This window comes from Symphalangus syndactylus, chromosome X, assembly GCF_028878055.3.
Source record: "Symphalangus syndactylus isolate Jambi chromosome X, NHGRI_mSymSyn1-v2.1_pri, whole genome shotgun sequence".
Taxonomy (NCBI): domain Eukaryota; kingdom Metazoa; phylum Chordata; class Mammalia; order Primates; family Hylobatidae; genus Symphalangus; species Symphalangus syndactylus.
In genome coordinates, this window is record NC_072447.2 from 122,476,889 (window position 1) to 122,500,554 (window position 23,666).

Genomic DNA, 23,666 nt, shown 5'->3' on the forward strand with positions numbered 1-23,666 from the left:
AGTGCTGGGATTACAGGCATGAGCCACCGCGTCCAGCCCAGAAAATATTTTTCAATTAAAATATTGGTTTCCTTTTTTTAACTAGAGTTTTTCTCTCTCAGAAGTAGTTATGAAGATGACAATATATATTGCAATCAGTTATTTTGTATGATTCATGAAGAAACACTTCAAAAATAACTTTGTAATAAAGACAGAAAACTGTTTCTTCACGATTGTGATTCATCAAAATTATTTTTGAACATTTGGTAAATCTTATTTTTGTGAACTTTTTTTTCTCGAGACTTGGGTCTCACTCTGTTGCCAAGGCTGGAGTGCAGTAGTGCAATCATGGTTCACTGCAGCCTTGACTTCCTGGGCTCAAGGGATTCTCCTGCCTCAGCCTCCTGAGTAGCTTGGACCACAGGCTTGTACCACCATGCCTGGCTATTTTTTAATTTTTTTGTAGAGATGGGATCTCGCTATGTTGCCCAGGCTGGTCTCCAACTCTTGGCTTTAAGTGATCCTCCCACTTCAGCCTCCCAAAGTGCTGGGATTACAGGCATGAGCCACTGCACCAGACTGTGAACTTTTAAGAACTTTAAAACCCTTTCAGGGCTTATTTCAGGCCCTCCTTTATGAATTCTGCAAAGGCTTCACTTTGTGAAGAAAATGGACTTGAAGTAATAAGTGTAGTATGAAACAATGTGGTTACATGTATGTTCCTGCACACTTTTCAGTTTCTCTTCTGAGAAGTTCAAAGAAGTCAAGGGATTATTTGGGGGAATTAAAGTAATTGCAAAGAGAAACAGTGTGGGCCAGCAACCCTTCCAAAATGACATGCTCTGTGCTCTGGGCCCAAGGGGCAAGCAGGAGGTAGGGTGTTTGTTGAAAGATTTCTCTTTCACAAGAGAAGAAGGTAAGGTTACTATATCAATTCTTTATTTTCTTTTTTTGAGACTGAATTTCGCTTTTGTCGCCCAGGCTGGAGTGCAATGGAGCGATCTCAGCTCACTGCAACCTCCACTTCCCGGGTTCAAGCAATTCTCCTGCCTCAGCCTCCCAAGTAGCTGGGATTACAGGTGCCCGCCACCACACCTGGCTAATTTTTTTTTTGTATTTTTAGTAGAGATGGGATTTCACCATGTTGGCCATGCTGGTCTTGAACTCCTCACCTCAGGTGATCCACCCACCTTCGCCTCCCAAAGTGCTGGAATTACAGGCATGAGCCACCATGCCCGGCCGGTTACTATATCAATTCTTAAGAAGAAATCTGTAGTGGAGCCCCAGATGTGTTTTCTTCCGAAAGAGAAACAGAATATGGCAATGGTAATTGGGGCCATGTACTATATTTGGCATTTGTTCCAGGTCTACTTAGTTAAACTGAATTTTCTGCTTAAAGTTTGGAATTACTATTTTGGAAATGGGGAAGATGCCACTCTATGTTGTACAGAACAAGTACACAGCTGTCATCTTTATTTCCCCTCAACAGCTATTAACAGTTTATCCTACAGTGATGGATTTTACTCTGCTACATGGATCATGAGTAGTGCAATCATAAAGCATATTAATATTGTGAAGAAACTCTGCATTCTGAGTATGTACATGATTAACACCATTTCTGGGCATGAATAATGATGCCTAGAGTTTCCGACCTCACCCAGAACTTCATAAAGTTTCGGAAAATGAAATTTTCAGCAACTACAACTACTATAATTTCTGTTGTCCTTCTAATATCAAGATTTAAAAAAAAAATCCAAGCATGCACTTTGAGTCATGATTGCTACTTTAGGGCTGCCTGGGTCCTTTTCGTGTTGAAATGCCCCACTTTTAGGCCAGACGCGGTGGCTCATGCCTGTAATCCCAACACTTTGGGAGGCCGAGGCGTGTGGATCACGAGTTCAGGAAATCGAGACCATCCTGGCTAACACAGTGAAACCCCATCTCTACTAAAAATATAAAAAAAAAATTAGCCGGGCGTGGTGGCAGTTGCCTGTAGTCCCAGCTACTCAGGAGGCTGAGGCAGGTGAATGGCATGAACCTGGGAGGCAGAGGTTGCAGTGAGCTGAAATCGCGCCACTGCACTCCACCCTGGGCGACAGAGCAGACTCCATCTCAAAAAAAAAAAAAAAAAAAAAAAGAAACGCCCCACCTAATTCTCTCTAGGCAATGCTCCCACTTCCCAATCACTGTTCCTCCCCTATGGTCCCTCAACCGTAAAATATCCAAGTGTGGGTATTTGTTCCCTCAAGGTCACAACTCAATCTTTTTAAGCAAAAGAAGTTCCTCTAGAAAGTTCATGAATCATCACTTGAAAGTAAAACGTTATGCATTCGGAGTGGGGGTATTCAAAGAATGCTTTCAATTCTCAAAGAGATCGGTATCCTCCCCCCACCAAAAAAAATTAAGAAGTATGGTACTAAGGTCTAATGCACTGAGGTTGATATAGTTTCATTTGAAGATTATTTGTAGTTTAGCAGAGAGCTCCTGGAAAGAATGCCTTAACCTAAAGAAAGAATTCTACAATAAAGGAAAAATAGGCTCCAGTGGTGGAGAACATATTATTTGGGAGAGGATTTTGGAGTACTTCACCACATTATATGGGCAACTAATTATTTTTTCTTGCTCTGTCTGTTTAATAATGATGACAAAGGGATATCTGTCTTTTATTTCACCCTGTAGTTATGGTCATAACGCATACTAGGATATGATACATTTTAAAATGTTAATGCAAGTGCCAAAATGGGGCAGGGAAGCATTAAGTCCACTTAACTTTAGCAAGCATTTACTGAGCACCTACTATGTATAAAGCACAGTGCTAGGTGATATAGGATAGAAAGACAAATAAAATTCTATAAGGTGTGAACCTTCCAGAACCTGACAATCTCTAGGAGGGTGATAGATACACACACACACACACACACACACACGACAGTACACACACACACACACACACATATATATAAATAATATTAATGTAAGACAGACTATGAGATATGCTATTGCATAATATGGGAGAAGGCATTGATGCTAACTAGAGAGCACCTAGGAAGCCTTAACTAAAAGTAGAAACAAGGCTACCAACCCTCAAATCCCTGGACCCTTCCCCTTCTCTGAACAACTATCTTCAACAGATTCGGAGATTAGGTCCACTGAACTTTAATTTTTTCTCTTTTTTCTTTATTAGGAAATATTTCAGACCTGCAAATGGTATGTAAAAACCATTATAAATACCCATGTGCATAAATACCCATAACTTAAGCAAGAAAATGTTACAGATATAGTTGAAGTACCCGCACAACTAGAATTATTTTACTAACATCCTCTGCTTTTATTTTAATTTTTTTTTTGAGGTGAAGTCTTACTCTGTCACCCAGGCTGGAGTGCAGTGGCGTGATCTCGGCTCACTGCAACCTCCACATCCCAGGTTCAAGCAATTCTCCTGCCTCAGCCTCCCAAGTAGCTGGGATTACTGCTTGCCACCACTCAGCTAATTTTTGTATTTTTAGTAGAGACGGGGTTTCACCATGTTGGCCAGGCTGGTCTCGAACTCCTGATCTCAAGTGACCCACCTGTCTTGGCCTCCCAAAGTGCTGGGATTACAGGTGTGAGCTGCTGTGCCCCGCCATCCTCTGCTTTTACTAGCAGCTTTGAAAGATGACCCTCAATGAACTCTGTCTTCTGGTATTCATGCCCTTGTGTCATCCCCCTCCCCCTGACTGTGGGCTGGACTTAGTGACTTATTTCTAATGAATAGAATATGACAAAAGTTGTGGGATGTCAGTTCTGTAATTAGGTTGCAAAAGACTGTGACTTCCATCCTGCCAGCACTCTCACTCGTTCATTCTGATGAAGCCTGCTGCCACGTTGTGAGATGCTCTATGGGGTGGCCCACATGGCAAGGAATCAAGGGAAGCCTCTAGCCAACACCTTGTGAAGAACTGAGTCCTTTGTCCAACAGCCCACAAAGAGCCAAATCCTGACAACAACCATGTGAGTGAACTTGGAAGCAGATCCTCCTGGTGAAGTCTTCAGGTAAGACTGAACCCCTGGCTGACACCTTGATTGCAGCCTTGGAAGAAACCCTGAAGCAAAAAGCTCAGCGAAGCCATGTCTGGATTATGTTTTGATCTCCTGGATTTTGGGGTAACTTGTTAATTTGTTATGCAATATGAACTAATATACCTTCCAAGAGGTAACCACTGTCCTAAATGTGCTGTTTATCATTCTCATACATGTCTATGCATATATATATATATTTGTAGGATCATTCCCATGCATGTGTATATATATATAAATTGATTAAATGTTTTTATACCGGCCTGCCATGGAAGAAGCATATATAAGTTGTATTAAAAGTTTTAAAAATCCATATAAGTGCCATTACAATATTTGTATCCCTCTGGAAATAGCTTTTCCCTTATTCATTTTTCTACTGCCACCACTCAATCTTTGCTCTTCCAAGAGGTCTTTCTTTCACAGCCCCTGTGACTTCTAGTCTCCTCCCCAGCCCAGCCTTTGGTGTTCTATTCAGTTTACGTGCAACAGTCCCAAGCCATTGAATTAAGCCTGGTCATACCTTAAACGAAGCTCAGCTTCTTCCCATATTTCTCTCTAAACCAAAATCTGGGCCTAGGCTCTTTACTATTACATGGGCTTCTAGGCTTATCTGGATCATCACTTTGGTTTTCTTTGATAATGCTGCTTTCAATAGCAGTGTGCATGTTAAAGTTTAATGTGTACAGGGATTACTTGTGGATCTTGTTGAAGTGCGGTTGTGATTCACTAGGTCTGCAGAGGGCCTGAGACTCTGCATTTCCAAAACACTTTCAGGTGTTGCTGATGCTGCTGATCCATGGACCACATATTTAGTAGCAAGGTTCTAGAAGATAGACATCCATCTCTGTCTTTGCAGAAATTGTTTTAACTTGATATTTTAATTTATATAGTGCAGCAATAAAGGAACTTAACATAAGCTTACCCGATGATTGAATGTGATAGCTTTCAAAGAAGAGAAGGTAGGCCAAAACAAAAACAAATAATGTAAGGAAACATTTTACTCAGTGTTATTTACCTAAAGCAAGTGAAAAGAAGAGAATAATTAGAGTGAAAATTAACAGACTAGATAATAGAAAAACAATAGAGAAAAATCAATGAAACTAAAAGCTGCTTCTTTGAAAAAAATTAACAAAATTTTCAAACCTTTAGCTACATTGACCAAGAAGAAAAGAGAGAAGACTCAAATTACTGTTACCAAAACACCTGAGTTTTGGTCTAGATCCTGCTGCTCCTGGCACAGAAAGCCAGTCACTGAGACAATGAGTATTGCCAAGGAAGAAGGCTTTAATGGGGTGGAGGTGAAGGGTGCTGCAGTTGAGGAGTTGGGAGATCAGTCTCAATTCCATCTTCCTGGCTGACTAATATTAGGGGTTTATTTAGTGGGGAAGAAATGTAACTGTGTGGGAAATCAGGAACTAGGGAAGGGTAAGGAAGCAATCATGAGGAATGAGAGGGCTGGCACCTCATTGTCTGGATGTGGTGATCTGTTGAGTTTCAGTTCTTCGATACTTTTTGAGAGGCCTGAGGGTCTTTTCCTGAGGAAGGAAAGCAAATTAAACAAATGGAAGTTTCAAGCTTTAAGAACAGAAGGGTCGGCCAGGCGCGGTGGCTCACGCTTGTAATCCCAGCACTTTGGGAGGCCGAGGTGGGTGGATCATGAGGTCAGGAGATCGAGACCACGGTGAAACCCCGTCTCTACTAAAAATACAAAAAAATTAGCCGGGCGTGGTGGCGGGCACCTGTAGTCCCAGCTACTCGGAGAGGCTGAGGCGGGAGAATGGCGTGAACCTGGGAGGCGGAGCTTGCAGTGAGCCGAGATTGTGCCACTGCACTCCAGCCTGGGCAACAGAGCGAGACTCTGTCTCAAAAAAAAAAAAAAAAGAACAGAAGGGTCAATTTCTATATTTATCCACAAAAACTGTCTCTGGGACTATTGAGTTGGTTTCACTGATAGAATTTGAAATTAAAGAGGGAACATTACTACTGACTTTACAGAAATAAAATGGATTATAAATACTATTAACAACTGGACATCAATAATTAGATAAAATGAAAAAATTCCTAGAAATATGAAAACTACTGAAACTGACTTAAGAAGAAAAAACTAATATCAATAGACCTATCACAAGTGAACAGATTGAATTAGTAATTTTAAAAAACTACCCACAAAGAAAACTCTAGGCCCTGATAGTTCAACACTGAGTTCTAACAAACATTTAAAGAAGAGTTAATTTAGCCTGGGGCAGTGGCTCATACCTGTAATCCCAGCACTTTGGGAGGCCAAGGCAGGTGAATCACGAGGTCAGGAGTTCGAGACCAGCCAGGCCAACATGGTGAAACCCCGTCTCTACTGAAAATACAAAAACTTGGCCGGGCGCAGTGGCTCACGCCAGTAATCCCAGCACTTTGGGAGGGCGATGCGGGCGGATCATGAAGTCAGGAGATCAAGATCATCCTGGCTAACACGGTGAAACCCTGTCTCTACTAAAAATAAATAAAAGAAAAAAATTAGCTGGGCGTGGTTGTGGGCGCCTATAGTCCCAGCTACTCAGGAGGCTGAGGCCAGAGAATGGTGTCAACCTGGGAAGTGGAGCTTGCAGTGAACCGAGATGGCACCATTGCACTCCAGTCTGGGCGACACAGCGAGACTCCATCTCAAAAATATAAATAAATAAAATAAAAATTAGCTGGGCATGGTGGCAGGCGCCTGTAAGCCTGTAATCCCAGCTAGTTGGGAGGCTGAGGCAGGAGAATCGCTTGAACCTGGGAGGCGGAGGTTGCAGTGAGCCGAGATCCTGCCACTGCACTCCAGCCCGGGAGACAGTGCTAGACTCCCTCTCAAAAAAAAAAAAAAAAAAAGTTAATTTAACACCAGTTCACAAAGTATCCCAAAATAGACGATGATGGAACTCTCCCCAACTCATTCTGTGAGACTAATATTACCCTGATACCAAAATCAGATAAAGATATCACAGGAAAAGAATACTAAACATCAATAACTTTTATGAATATGGATGCAAAAATCCAAAACAAAATACTAGAAAACTGAACCCAACAACGCAAAGAAAACAATGCAGTATAAAAAGTGAGATTTGGCTGGGCACAATGGCTCACGCCTGTGATCCCAGCACTTTGGGTGGCTGAGGCAAGCAGATCACTTGAGGTCAGGAGTTCGAGACCAGCCTGTCCAACATGGTGAAATGTACTAAAAATATAAAATGTACTATAAATACAAAAATTAGCTGGTCGTGTTGGCACGCACCTGTAGTCCCAGTTACTTGGGAGGCTGAGGCAGGAGAATCGCTTGAACCTGGGAGGCAGAGGTTGCAGTAAGCTGAGATCACATCACTGCCCTCCAGTCTAGGTAGCAGAGTGAGACTCCATCTCAAAAAAAAAAGAAGAAAGAAAGAAAAGCGGGATTTATCCCGGGAATATAAAGTTGGTTTAACATCTGCAAATCAATATACCATAGCAATTGAATAAAAACTAAAATTCACATGATCACCTCAATAGATGCAGAAAAAGCATTTGACAGGCTGGGTGTGGTGGCTCACACGTGTAATCCCAGCATTTTGGGAGGCCAAGGCAGGTGGATCACTTGAGGTCAGGAGTTTGAGACCAGCCTGACAAACATAGTGAAACCCTGTCTCTACTAAAAAATACAAAAATTAGCCGGGCGTGGTGGCAGGCACCTGTAATCCAAGCTACTCAGGAGTCTGAGGCAGGAGAATTGCTCGAACCCGGGAGGCGGAGGCTGCAGTGAGCCGAGATCGTGCCACTGCAGCACTCCAGCCTGGGTGACAGAGTGAAACTCCATAAAAAAAAAATAGCATTTGACAAAATGCAATACCCAATACCCTTTCATGATAACAATATTCAACAAACTAGCAATGGTAGGGAACTCCCTCAACTTGATAAAGGGCAACTAGGAAAAATCACAGCAGACACTGTACTTAATGATGAAAGAATGAAAGAATGAATGACTTACTCTTAAGATTATGAACAAAACAAGGATGTCAGCATCTTAACATTGTATTGGGAGTTCTATCCAGGGCAATTAGGCAAGAAAAAGAAATACAAGCCACCTAGACTGGAAAAGAAAAAAGTAAAAGTATCTCTGTTTGCAGATAACACGATCTTGTATGTAGAAAATCCCAAGGAATCCAAAAAAAAAAAGGTCAATCAAGGTTGCAGGATATAAGATCAATATATAAAAATCAATTGTTTATCTATATACTTGCAATAAACAATAAAAATGAGATTAAGGAAAACAATTCCATTCACAATATCATCAAAAAGAATAAAATAGGAATAAATTTAAGAAAAGGAGTACACATGAAAAAATGCTCATCATCACTGGCCATCAGAGAAATGCAAATCAAAACCACAGTGAGATACCATCTCACACCAGTTAGAATGGCCATCATTAAAAAGTCAGGAAACAACAGGTGCTGGAGAGGATGTGGAGAAACAGGAACACTTTTACACTGTTGGTGGGACTGTAAACTAGTTCAACCATTGTGGAAGTCAGTGTGACGATTCCTCAGGGATCTAGAACTAGAAATACCATTTGACCCAGCCATCCCATTACTGGGTATATACCCAAAGGACTATAAATCATGCTGCTATAAAGACACATGCACACATATGTTTATTGCGGCACTATTCACAATAGCAAAGAGTTGGAATCAACCCAAATGTCCAACAACGATAGACTGGATTAAGAAAATGTGGCACATATACACCATGGAATACTATGCAGCCATAAAAAATGATGAGTTCATGTCCTTTGTAGGGACATGGATGAAACTGGAAAACATCATTCTCAGTAAACTATCGCAAGGACAAAAAACCAAACACTGCATGTTCTCACTCATAGGTGGGAATTGAACAATGAGAACTCATGGACACAGGAAGAGGAACATCACACTCGGGGGACTGTTGTGGGGTGGGGGGAGGGGGAGGGACAGCATTAGGAGATATACCTAATGCTAAATGACGAGTTAATGGGTGCAGCAAAACAACATGGCCCATGTATACATATGTAAGAAACCTGCACATTGTGCACATGTACCCTAAAACCTAAAGTACAATAATAAAAAATAAAAAAATAAAAAAAAAGAAAAGGAGTACAAAAATTATACTCTGGAAACTACAAGGCAATGTTGAAAGAAATTATAGAAGGTATAAATAAATGGAAACACATTCTATGTTCATGAGTCAGGAGACTTAATATTGTTAAAATGGTAATACTTCCCAAAGTAATCAACAGATTCAATGCAATCTTTATAAGATCCCAGCTAGCTTTTCTTTAGAAATTGGCAAGATGGCTGGGTGCAGTGGCTCACACCTGTAAACCCAGAACTTTGGGAGGCTGAGGCGGGTAGATCAGAAGGTCAAGAGATTGAGATCATCCTGGCCAACATGGTGAAACCCCGTCTCTACTAAAAATACAAAAATTAGCTGGGCGTGGCGGCCTGTGCCTGTAATCACAGCTACTCGGGAGGCTGAGGCAGGAGAATCGCTTGAACCTGGGAGGCGGAGGTTGCAGTGAGCGGAGATTGTGCCACTGCACTCCAGCCTGGCGACAGAGCAAGACTCCGTCAAAAAAAAAAAAAAAAGAAGAAAGAAAGAAAGAATTTGGCAAGCTGATTCCAAAATTCATATGGAATTGCAAGTGACCCAGAATACTTAAAACAATCTGGAAAAAGAAGAACAAAGTAAGAGGACTCACATTTCCTGATTTCAAATTTTACGACAAATGGTAATCAAGACAGTGCAGTAGTGGTATAAGGATATATGACATAGAATTGAGAGTCCAGAAATAAAACCACGTGTCTATGGTCAACTGATTTTGACAAGAGTGCCAAGACCATTCAATGAGGAAATAATAGTGTTTTCAAGAAATAGTGCTGGGACAACTGCATAGCCACACAGAAAAGAATGACATTGGATCATGCCCCACACTATATATAAAAATGAACTCAAATGGATCAAAAACCTAAATATGGCCGGGTGCGGTGGCTCATGCCTGTAATCCCAGCACTTTGGGAGGCCAAGAAGGGTGAATCACCTGAGGTCAAGAGTTTGAGACCAGCCTGGCCAACATGGTGAAAGCCCGTCTCTACTAAAATTACAAAAATTAGCCAGGTATGGTGGTGGGCGCCTGTAATTCCAGATACCCAGGAGGCTGAGGCAGGAGAATCGCTTGAACCCAGGAGGTGGAGGTTGCAGTGAGCCGAGATGTTGCCATTGCACTCCAGCCTGGGCAACAAAGAGCGAAACTCCGTAAAAAACAAACAAACAAACAAACAAACAAAAAAAACCTATAAGATTAAATGTTCATGACCTCAGCTTTGGCAAGGAATTGTTATTTATGATACCAAAGGACAAGCAACAAAATAAAAAATAGATAAATTTGATCTCATCAAAATGTAAAACAAGGACACCATCATGAAAGTGAAAAGTCAACCCTCAGAATGGGGGAAATATTTTCAGTTCATTAATATTATAAGGGAGTGGTATCTAAACTATATAAAAACTCAATAATAAAAAGACAAACCAGTTAAAAATGGGCAAAGGATCTGAATAGACATTTCTTTGGGGAAGATGTACAAATGGACAATAAACACATGAAAAGTTGCTCAACATAATCAGGGAGATGCAAGGTAAAATTACAGTGAGACACCACTTCATACCCATGAGGATGACTATAATTAAAAAGTCAGATAACAAGTATGGGCAAGGATGTGGAGAAATTGGAATCGTCCTACATTGCTGACAGGAAGGTTAAATGATGCAGCCACTTTGGAAGACAGTCTGGCAGTTCGTGAAAAGTTTAAACAGAAAGCTCTCGTGTGAACCAGCAATTCCCCTTCTAGGTGTATATCCAAGAGTAAGGAAAATATATGTCCACACAAAAACTTACACAGAAATTGTACAGGAGTGTTTATAGCAGCGTCCTTCATAATAACCAAAGGGTGAAAACAACATAAATATCCATCAACTGATGAATGAATAGACACAATGTGGTATCTCCGTACAATGGTATATTATTTGGCCATAAAAAGAATGAAGTACTTACTGATACATGCTACGACATGGATAAACCTTGAAAACATTACATGGAGCAAAATAACCCAGATACAAAAACCACATATTGTATGATTCCATTAATTTGAAAGTCCAGAATAGGGAAATCTATACAGACAGAAAGTAGATTGTTGCTTAAGGCTGAAGGGAATAGGGAATAGAACAGCGATAGCCAAAGGGCATGGGATTTCCTTTTGAGGTGATGAAAATGCTCCAAAATTGGTAATAGTTGCAGTATCTGTGAATATACTAAAACCACTGAATTCTACATTTTAAGTGGGTGAATTGTATGGTATGCGAGTTATAGCATAATAAAGCTGTTAAAAAAATAACCTGGGACATTCATAGGGCTCACCTTGTTTGTTTCCCATCTTCCTGGGATCACCATCCTTCGTCACCTACTATTAATATCTAGTGACTTGAAAACTTGCTTCATGTTGTCTGTCTTTATTTGATTTTATTTGGTTGTTTCATTTGGGAGGGTAACTACAAACCCTGTTGCTCCATCTTAGCCAGAAGTGGAAGTCTCTCTATTTCTTAACTGGAGAAATTGAGGCAGTTAACTGGCTTGCCAAAGTTCACATCAGTCAGGACTATAACCAAGATTTCCTGATTTCTAATCTGCAGTTGAGACAGAATTGTTTCTTGTTTAACTTCCAGGACAACTTGATAGCAGAAAGTCGATTAATCAGGCATAGAAAAAGGAAATATGTGTGACTTGACAATCCCTGGAAGGTTCAGATCAGTTATCTGCCTTCCCCTCAAACAAGCAAGTATTTGCCACATGCCTATGCGCAATGTCTTTTGGGAAACACTACCGGGGATAGAGAAGTCAGTGCTAGCATCTCTGGCAACAGGGGATCACTATCTATTTGGGAGAAAAAGCTACAAATGAAACATCTCTATGACTCAAATGACTCAACCATGTTTACCTATAATACAATGACTTACTCAACTGTGCAGCCAAGAGAGCCAGGAAAGGCCACAGTGTGTGGCCTTTTCTCAAGAAGGGCTTCCCAGAGGAGGAGGGACTTGGGCTTCAAAAGATAGGCGGCATACTCTGTCTGGGTAGGGCAGTAAAGGCAGGACATTGTCTCCATAGGACTTATGTCAAAATGCACATGAGGCCTCAGAGGGTTCTTGGCTGTAAAAAACAACCAAACAAACAAACAAAAAAAAAACAAAAGAAACTTGAGCCTTGTGGTAGGGAGGAAGGAAGGGGATGTTGTCATGTCCAGAGGACAGACCTAGAGGACAGACCTAGAAGATTTAATGGAAGTTCTATGGTGAGGAGGATGACGAATAAGGCATCTTTATGCCTACTGCAAAATCAAATCCTCCTAGGTAGACAGTTTTCATAGAAAGCAAAAAGTGTCTTCCCAGGTCATGAAGAGCAGGGCTGTCCACTCGAAGCTGCAAGACAAACACTCTAGACTCTACTCATTCAATCATGCAGTGAACATGTATTGAGCATCTACTATACGCCTGAAGTTGTGTTAGGGGCTGGGGACTCACAGTTGCCTAAGACTTGTGGCTTGCCCCAGTTTAGTCTAGATGAGAAGACAGACATTTGGATGATGATGACAATTTTCCTTAGGGAAAGGTGCTCTCTTTCCCCACCCTACTCCCTCTGTCAGTCAACAGAAGTGGCCAAGTCCTTTCCATTTGCAGACCAACATCAGGGTCAGGGTGGGACAGAGGGAGAGACCTAAAGCCACAACAACCCACAGAGGTTTCCACTTAATGTTGGGATAACAGGCAACACCCCTGGAAGACCAGCCCAAAGATCTATTTTACAGCCTGTCTCAAAACTCAGGGCCTCCACGCAGCCTACTTTTCTATATCTGCCCCCTACCACCCTCACCAGAGGCCATCCTGAATGACAGTGATATGTGTGGATATGGTTTAGCTCCCCTAAGAAAGGCCCTTTAGGGGGAACGCCCAGGCCTGCCTCAAGTTTGTAACACCCACGGAGCCTGCCACAGGGCTCTGCACCAGGTCAGTGTTTGGTAAATGCTTGCTGAATGACTCAAAGGGCTTTGGAATCACTATCACCATGAATGGTGTTTCTCTTCTACCTGTCTAGGGCTTGACTGTCTACAAAGGGCCTTGCTATCCCCTCTTCCTTTTTCTTGGGATCATTTCCCTGGCCTCGCATGAGGTTTCTGCTCTTCCGGCCTAGTGTGATTCTGCTGTGAGGCTGGAGACAATGAGAGATCTCACCCCTCAGGGGAGACCCTGCACCCGCCCCCCACATACAGGGAGTGACTTGGTCCCTTGCTGGCCTCCTAGTCTACTGTGTCACAGCCAGAGCAGGCTGCGGGCGCTCTCCAAAGAGAAACACAAGTGCAGGAGTGCCATCTCCCTCCAGGCGGGGTAGGGCCCGTGGTTCTCAAGCCCAGTACTTCCTGCTGCTCCTGGAAGCCACAGGAGGGGTGGGGGACAGTCTGGAATGCTGGTCTCTCTTGGGATTTGACCTTCAATCCCACATCCCATGGGGGTCACTGCACAGGCTCTGTGACCTTGAGCTCAGCCCCTGGGAGTGGAGTTGCCTGTCAGGGCTCCATCCTTCCTGTTGAGCAGGAACTGCAGCCCCACTGGGCCCTGATTCTGGGCAAGTCTGCACCACCACAGGCTCCTTTTCACTTACAGGCTAACCTAGCTTGTGGGATTCGAAGAAAGATTATTATCATTAATACCCTCTGTGTGTGCAGGGCCTTGCCATTCACAGCGACACTTCTTCATAATCTGATTGATGTCTCAGGATAGGCATATCAGTTGGGTTTTTCATAAACTGTAATTTCATCTCCTTCCTCAGTCATTTTTTCCCTTCCTACTGGTTTTCTAACTCAGTGAGTGGCCCTCCCCCTTCAAAAGTATATTAGCAGTACAAGTGTCTCAGAAAAAAACAAACATACCCATGTATCTTGGTTGACACTTTGAGTCTGATAACACCATGCTCAGCAATTACAGGGCAGGGACACACTCCCTGCTGAGCAAACAGTAGAGTTCAGGGAAAATCGCTATCAAGGATAAGTGTATTATGAGGTCAGAGACCAATTTACCAAATAGATTGATGAGAGAGTTGCTATTCACAGTTTGAAAGTGCAGTTATTTTAAAAGACATTCAGAAAGTTATTGAATTTGAGTGAGTATGCACTTGTTTATTCTATTCCCCTGGGTTTTCAGATATAAGTTTGTAAAAAGAAAGTGACTAGTTACATCCCACAGCTAATTAGTGGTCTGGGCTAGGACGCAAGCCCATTTTTCTTTCCTGAGCCTTGGCCTGTTTATATGAGCCTCCCTGGAATGGAAGCGTTTGCTTACAGGCTGCCCATTAAACACTAAAAGTAAAATAGAAGATAAAAGAGTGACTTGAAGCTCAAGTATTCCAAAACATAGTACAATGATGACCAGTTCAACATTTAGATAAAGTACTATACCTCTGAAATGAATATTTGCTGCATAGCAGTCACTGGGGAAACGGGACTTGAATTCCTTGAAGTGGCTTTACATACAAAGATCTAGCAACCCGTCTAACAGCATCTTCTGATGAAGTGAACAAAAGATGTCAAGGTGGAAAGCCAGGGTCCTGACCAAATTCTTTAGGCTGTGAGATCTTGTACAAGTCACTTAGCCTTCCTCAACTTCCATTGATGCTAATATGTAAGTTACTACCAAAGAGAATCAGTTGAGGTCATCCAGTCAGTCTCCACATTTGCTCTGTCTTATCCCTAAATTCCTCTTTTCTCCATCCTCTGTTCTCTCCTTAGCTGAGTCCTCTTCATTTCACTCTCTACACTGTAGCCAAAGGGATCTTTTGAAAAGGCAAACCCAGTTACGTAGCTCATCTGCTCAAAACCCTTCAATAGGTCTCTGTTATTATTATAATAAAAATCCCAATTCCTTACCCTGGTCTACAAGGCCTTTCATGATCTGGCACCTGCTGGTTTCTCTGGACTCATCCCACACTACTACTCCCTCTTAAATCCTAGACTCTAGCCATAATTAACAGCTGTTCCTGGGTGAGCCAGCTTCTCTCACCTCCAGCCTTTGCACTAGCTTCTTCTTGTTCCCAGAACACTCAGTGCCTTCCAGTTCCCACTCCCCCTTTTCTTCTTCTAACCCTGTAATATTCTGTATCTATATTACCCACCTGGGAAACCCTCCCCCAGTCTGAACTGCTCTTCCTCTGTGTCTCCCCCGTCACACCCCCGCAGCACCCTATGCTTCTGTCTTCTTAACACTCATCAGCCTGATTAAACGGCCTTTTTTTCCTTGTTGATTTCTCCCACTCACTTCTGCAGGACTGTGTCTTACTCATCACTATGTCCCCAGTGGAGCTCGTTGAATGAATGATGCATGTTTAAATGCTTTGTAAACTGCAACTTGCTACACAAGTGTTAAGTATTATGTAATGTTATTGTGTTCAGATTGCTTGCTTAGTTATTGTTGGCATACTCACCCATTTGATAATAACGAATATAATATTTCAAGCACATTATTCTGGCTCCTTCTTAAGCCCAATAGTAATAAGGCTACCACTTATTGAGCACTTAACCTGGTCTAGGCTCTATGGTAAGATTTTACATGTACAATCCCATTTACTTATCATTATAGCAATCTTATAAGCAAGGTTCTATTATGAGCATCATCCCTATTTTTCAGATGAAAACACAGCTTGCCCAGTGTTACATAGCCAGATTTTGAATCCAGATTTTTCAAGTTCAAGATCCATGCCCTGCCAAAGTCTTCATATAAGAGAACTATCAACAGAGTGAAAAGGCAACCCACAGAATGGGAGAAAATATTTGCAAATCACATAGCCAGTAAGGGATCAATATCCAGAATATATAGAGAACTCCTAAAACTCAGCGGCAATTGTTTTCTTTTTCTTTTTTTATTTTTATTTTTGAGATGGAGTCTCGCTCTGTCACCCAGGCTGGAGTGCAGTGACGCGATCTTGGCTCACTGCAAGCTCTGCCTCCCGGGTTCATGCCATTCTCCTGCCTCAGCCTCTCGAGTAGCTGGGACTACAGGTGCCCACCACCACGCCTGGCTAATTTTTTGTATTTTTAGTAGAGACGGGGTTTCACCGTGTTAGCCAGGATGGTCTCGATCTCCTGACCTCGTGATCCACCTGCCTCGGCCTCCCAAAGCACTGGGATTACAGGCGTGAGCCACCGTGCCCGGCCAGCAATTGTTTTTTAAAAAAACAAACTGATTAAAAAATGGGAAAAGGCTTGAATAGTCCTTTCTCCAAAGAAGATACGAAAATGGCCAAAAAGCACATGAAAAGATGTTTAACATCACTAATCATTAGGGAGATGCAAATGAAAACCACAATGAGATATTACTCACACTCATTATGATGGCTACTATTAAAAAAAAACAAAACAGAAAATAACAAGAGTTGGCCAGCATATGGAGAAATTGGAACCCTTACACATTGCTGGTGGGAATGCAGAATAGTGCAGCCGCTGTAGAAAGCAGCGTGTTGGTTCCTCAAAAAATAAAAAGTAAAAAAAATAGAAGGACAATGTGAACTAGCAATTCCATTGCTGGGTATATACCCAAAAGAATTAAAATCAGGGTCTCAAAGACATATTTGTATACCCATGTTCATAGCAGCAGTATTCACAATAACCAGAAGGCAGAAATAACCTGTGTCCATCAACAGACGAATTAATAAACAAATGTGAGATTTACGTGCAATGGAATATTATTCAGCCTTAAAAAGGAAGGAAATTCTTGCGGCTGGGCGACATGGCTCATGCCTGTAATCCTAGCACTTTGGGAGGCCGAGGCCAGCAGATGGGCTGAGCTCAGGAGTTCGAGACCAGTCTGGGCAACACAGTGAAACCCCATCTCTACTAAAAAATACAAAAAATAAGCCAGGCATGGTAGCGTGCACCTGTAATCCCAGTTACTCGGGAGGCTAAGGCAGGAGAATGGCTTAAACCCGGGAAGCGGAAGTTGCCGTGAACTGAGATTGCACCATTGCACTCCAGATTGGGCGATAGAGCGAGACTCTGTCTCCAAAAAAAAAAAAGGAAGGAAATTCTCATATGCTACAACTTGGATGAACCTTGAGGACATTATGCTAAGTGAAATAAGCCAGTTGGAAAAAGACACATATTGTATGAATCTACTTCTTTGAGCTGCTTAGAGTAGTCCAATTGATAGAGACAGAAAGTAGAATGGTGGCTTACTAGGGGATTGGGGGAAAACAGAATGAGGAATTAATGTTGAACGGGTATAGAATTTTGGTTTTACAAGATGAAAAAAGTTCTGGAGATGGATGAATGAAGACGATGGTTGCACACCAATGTGAATGTATTTAATGCCACTGATCATGCACTTAAAAGTGCTTAAATGATAAATACTATGTTATGTATATTTTACTACAATTTAATAAAAAGATCCAAGCCCTGATTCTAACCATTTCTCAGTCCTGCCAAAGCCTTCAGATAATTTGCTCCTGATGAATGTTTGCTGCTTTCCCTCCAGATAACCTGCCTTTTGTTTCTTTTTCCTGCCATGACCAGACTGCTCTGTCTGGTCCTCTAGAGCCTCCACATTGGTGAGTGTCTCTGAAGAGGGCAGGGCCCAGGCTCAAGCCTCCTGCCCACTCTCCTCTTGGGAAGAAAATGCTTACTCTGAGAGCAGCCAGCGCAAATTTTACTCATAACAATTAACAGATGGCTGTGCATCCCTTCTGTTCCCAGGAATCACATCTCACATCGGGAATAACTGCACTGTGCATTTTCCATCACTGGTAACTAATTCCAACAGTGACATTGGGCATTGTTATTCATCGGTGAAGAACAAACATAAAGAGAGAGGGGAAGTGGCTTGGGCTGAGTCACATAGCAAAGTTAGAACTCCAACCTCCCAGTGAGAAACCTCGCCCTGGACTCTGTCCCACACACCTGGCAGCTCAAGACTTGCTCCTTTTTGTACTCTGGGCGACAGACTCCCTGGCTAACCAAGCGGGTCTAACTTGTCTTGCAGAGAAATTAAGCAAAATCTTCCTTGGGATAGTATCTTGCCATCTTTCTGTTTTTAGTGGTTGACAGGCCAGTATCTCCACTACTGCTGAATGACCTTGTGCACATCATTGAAAGTCTCTGGACTCTCAGTTTACCCTTCAGTAAAATGTAGGGAAGAATTATTGATGCCACTACCAGGGGAACTGAGGATGAGGTAGGGAGGGAAGAATTGGGGTAAACTCCTCCAGTGTATTCTGCATCATCCTTTACATAGGTGAACATCAAATTTAACTGAGCATCACAATCACATGGGTAGCCTTTAAGAATACAAATTCCTGGCTGGGCGCGGTGGCTCACGCCTGTAATCCTAGCACTTTGGAAGGCTGAGGCGGATGGATCACCTGAGGTCAGGAGTTTGAGACCAGCCTGGCCAACACGGCAAAACCTCGTCTCTACTAAAAATACAAAAATTAGCTGGGTGTGGTGGTGCATGCCTGTAATCCCAGCTACTCGGGAGGCTGAGGCAGGAGAATCGCTTGAACCTGGGACACGGAGGTTGCAGTGAGCTGAGATCCTGTCACTGCACTTGACCAGTCCAGCTTACTCGGAATTCTCTTTTTCCTGGGCCACCTATCCCCCAATATAAAGGAAGTCCCCTGGTATTGAGCCGCAGGATGGTCTTTCACTTCTCTATTTAAATCCTTTCCAACCTAGCTTAAAAGCACCTTTTCCATGAGACTGCATTGCAGTCTGTCCCCTTTGAGGGCTTCTGTGGACACACTGTTCCCTTAATTTTGGCACTTCTTACAGACTGCCTGTTATTTTTTAAATCTTTGTCTCTTGTTTCCTCAGTTAGCTACTGGAGGATAAGGACTGTGTCATATCCTATTATTGCCCTACAAATGCCAACTCCATTAGCACATAGTATATGTTTGATAAATATGTATTGAACTGATGAAAATCTTGTAGGTGGGAAATCTGAAATAATTTCTTACAATAAGTAAGAAGAAGGAGATACGAGATTTCGAAACCAGCCTGACCAACATGGAGAAACCTTGTCTCTACTAAAATAATACAAAATCAGGTGGGCGCAGTGGCACATGCCTGTAATCCCAGCTACTCGGGAGGCTGAGGCAGGAGAATCACTTGAATCCAGGAGGTGCAGGTTGCAGTGAGCCAAGATCGCGACATTGCACTCCAGCCTGAGCAACAAGAGCGAAACTCTGTCTCAAAAAAAATAAAAATAAATAAAAAATAAATAAAAAAGGAGATGTTCTGTGCTCTTTAGCTTTCTGATCACATGAAAAAAAAATTTATAAACAAAGAGATATGAGCCCTAGCTTCCAATTTGGCTGTATCAAATTCATTATGACCTGTGGCAAGTCACTTGCCTTCTCTAGTGTTCCGTTGCCTCATTTGTGAAACTAGAGCTGACGTGTAAGCTAACTTTCCTTCCTTCCTTCCTTCCTTCCTTCCTTCCTTCCTTCCTTCCTTCCTTCCTTCCTTCCTTTTCTTTCCTTTTTTTTTTTTGAGACAGAGTCTTGCTCTGTCACCCAGGCTGGAGTGCAATGGTGTGATCTTGGCTCACTGTAACCTCCACTTCCTGGGTTCAAGCAATTCTCCTGCCTGAGACTCCTCAGTAGCTGGGATTACAGGCACACGCCACCATGCCCAGCTAATTTTTTTTTTTAATTCTTATAGAGATGGGGGTTCACCATGTTGGTCAGGTTGGTCCTGAACTCCTGGCCTCAAGTGATGCACCCAGCTCCGCCTCCCAAACTTCTGGGATTACAGGCGTGAGCCACCATGCCCTGCTAAACTTTCTTTTAGTTGTGGGTTTTGGCTATTCTGTATAGCAAGGGGCGGTCTTGCTTTCCATATCAATACCATTAATGTCCGTGGTTCCTTTTTATCCCCCTGTAAGGACTGCAGATTTATGGGTCACCCCAGTTTATAAAATGAGAATATCAAATACAGAACAAATGCACGCTTTGGCCAAGCTTCCAGGCATAGAGTGTGTGCATGTGTATGTGTGTGCAGGGTTGCTTACACCTTACTACAGTTCTCTGGCTTTGAATGGACTCTTTCCTCCCAGAGTTGCTCAGCAGGCCTTTCCAAGTACAGGACTGTCAACCATTTGTTATTTGTGTGCCCAGTCTCTGCTTTGTGAATGACCACAGTGCATGGCATTCCAACTGTTTCCTCTTGTCCCTCTGCACACTCCTAGGGCCAGAATGTCCACTGGCATGTTCAGTAAGATCTGTTCAAGCACTGTCCTGCTTATGTCATTGGAGGAGATATAAGACACCAGTCCTTGCCCTCTGAAGCTTCTAGCCTACATGGGAAGCCAGTACATGGATGTGTGTATGTGGGGAAAGATGCACTATCATAAGTGAGGGAGAGCCTGGGAGTTATGTGCTGCTATTTTTTTTTTTTTTTTTTTTTTTTTGGCAGAGTCTCTCACTCTGTCGCCCAGACTGGAGTGCGGTGGCGTGATCTTGGCTCACTGCAACCTCTGCTTCCTGGGTTCAAACCATTCTCCTGCCTCAGCCTCCCAAGTAGCTGGGATTACAAGCGTGCACCATGATGCCTTGCTATTTTTTTTTTATTATTTTTAGTAGAGACGCGGTTTCGCCGTGATCCACCAGCCTCAGCCTCCCTACGTGCTGGGATTACAGGCATGAGCTATCACACCCGGCTGCTGCTTTGATGTGTCTCCAGTATCTAGAACAGTCCTTGGTATGTGGAAGATGCCCAACAAATATATGAAAATGTGTGAAAATTGCTATGGTTTTCAAACTTGATATTGTAAGGGACAGCTTTTCTTCAATGAAATCATACCTGGAGGCTCAGTTATGTGAAACAGATGGATACAATACTGCCCTGCTTGAGGGGAGCTAGGGTCAAAGCCTGCCTGCTTGTCTCCTCTGAGCCCCAAAGAGATTCTTGAGAGTCCAGTTGGAAAACTACTAGTTGAAAATGAGGGGCAGCTCAATCCTTGCTCTCTCTTGTTGGTTAACCTTAGCCACAAGGTGATCCTAGCAAAATAAATGGAGGTTTAAAGAACCTTACACTCCAAAGGGAATATTTGCACCTGAAAAAGATGGTGTTAATCTTCCCCTTCCCCTCATTCCAGGGGGGCTCCAATTAGTAAGAGCAGAGGAAGGAAGTTCTGAGTAGGAGACTTCTGAATTGGTTCAACAATGTGTATCAATGTAATGGTAATATTTGTTTAACTTAAACAAAGAAAGAAAGAAAACCACTGTGATAATGTTTTTCAGCATTCAATAGAAACCCACTTGGTGTTGTCCTACAGGCAGTCTTGATTACAATGTAAAACTCCCTGTGGAGTCTGGTCAGTGAGTAGCTGGTACTGCCATTTACACCAGAGTACCCCGCATTATCCAGACCACTATTCACATTCCTGACCAAGTTCACGGTCAACCTCCTGCACTGGCAGCCAAGAGGAGAGAGCTTCTCTTCTCCATGCCTGCAGGACTGTGACTCTCTACCTGACCTGGCCCTCTCTTAGCCTCCCTACCATAACAGGGCAAGGGAGGGGAATCAACCCAGGGGATATTCCCTTGTCAAGGTCGTCCACGGAGCAAAGCACATCCCAGATTTGCATCTAGGAAACAATTCTGAGTAACAGACACACACACATATATATATATATATATATATATATATTTTAGATATGTCGAAGGGGTAAAGCTCTTGAATTAAGATGGTTTCATCGTTATCTAGCTCATGAATCTCTACCTTCCCCATCGACTGTCCTTCCTCACAGGTGCCTGAAGGGGCAGGCAGATAATTAGTGCTGGGGACCTCATTTGATAGTAGGGGAAACTGAGAGGTGAAAAGAGCTCCCATCAGTTAGATAGCAGCTCACCAGGAACCCCAGTTTCTCCCCTACTTCTTGGTATGGCCACCTCCTCCACCTCTTAGCCAGTCCTCTGACTTCTACATCTTAAAAATCTAGCTCAGGGGCCGGGCGTGGTGGCTCACACCTGTAATTCCAGCACTTTGGGAGTCTGAGGCGGGCGGATCACCTGAGGTCAGGACCTGAGTTCGAGACCAGCCTGACCAACATGGAGAAACCCCATCTCTACTAAAAATACGAAAAAATTAGCCAGCTGTGGTGGCACATGCCTGTAATCCCAGATACTTGGGAGGCTGAGGCAGGAGAATCACTTGAACCCAGGAGGTGGAGGTTGTGGTGAGCTGCGATCATTCCATTGCACTCCAGCTTGGGCAACAATAGCGGAACTCTGTCTCAAAAAAAAAAAAAAAATCTAGCTCAGGTCTGACCCCGACTAAATGGACAATCTTCCATTGATTTCCCATCCCCTCAACCCCCGTTCAAGCCACCATCCACAGCATTTGGACTAGTCATTTGTACTTAAGTAACTGAGTTGGTATCATGAAATTTGGTCTTAGGATCAAAGCCACTCAAGGTTAGAGCTGGAGGGAACCTTGGAGATTAAGAGAAACTAAGGTTTGGAGAACCTACCTAAGGTTTCATAGCAAATACGTGACAAATCCAAGGCTTCAAGGCAAGTTTTCCAATGTGTTCCTCGTGCTTTCCTGGCTACACCTGGAGTTTCTCTATTTCTTCTTCTCCTTCTCCTTCTTCTTTTTTTTTTTTTTTTTGTGTGTGTGTGTGTGTGTCTCTTTTCTCCTATGTGAAGCTTCCTTTCTGCCCTGTGACCCTCTCCCTCTGTCCTGTCTTATTAGAAAGAGGATCTAGAGCTGGCTGCATAGTACCTGTTCTCTAGGACCTTGGTGTTGATCTAAGGCTGGTTTAACTACCTAAAGAGAAGCAGAGACCCGAGGGGGCCTGCCATAACCCAGCTCTGAAACATGACTTAATCCCAAGTAAGATCAGCTGTAACATTTGTTCAGAAGCAAAAATTATGGATTCTAAAGTTTGACTTGCCCAAGGTCATCCGGCTAAGAGGTGGCCGCAGCAGGGGGCAACAATAGGTCTTCAGGCCCCTGGGGCGGCACGCTGGCACTGCCCAAGAGCCCGCAGCAGGGGGCAACAATAGGTCTTCAGGCCCCTGGGGCGGCACCCTGGCACTGCCCAAGAGCCCGAAGGCTCTGAAGGCCAACTGAGCCAGCGGCAAGCCTAGTCCCTGCCTCCCTGCTTGGAGCAGTGCGACTATACCGTTTTCTGTCTGCTCATTTGTGAGCTTGGTTCCCGTCCTAAATGTGGGGGTTCAAGGGAGACAAAGAGTGTGCGGTTGGCCACCCCGCTCACCTTCAGGAAGTGTGTGGGACACCGTCGAGGCCCCCTAGCCATTGTAAACCAGGCGCTGAGGCTCGTGCCCAGTTGTACCCTTCCCGCGCAGCGCTCAGGAGCGACAAACCTGGAGGCTATTCGGTCGGCCACTCTGCTGTGCCAGGATTCGCGGACTTTCTCCTGAGTAGCGCTGTCAGCTCGCGTCTTCCCCCTGCCACTCTCCCACGCCCCCAGAGTACCCACCGACCCCAGCAGGCCGGGTACATCCCTGCTGCGCCCATCCGGCCAGTGGCTCCAGGGGC

General features: G+C 43.4%; 1 pseudogene; it reads left to right on the forward strand.

Moving 5' to 3' along the window:
- The window catches only part of LOC129475384 (protein cordon-bleu-like), a 36,584-nt pseudogene extending 13,347 nt beyond the window's left edge, over window positions 1-23,237 (forward strand).
- Window positions 23,238-23,666: the final 429 nt, after the last annotated feature.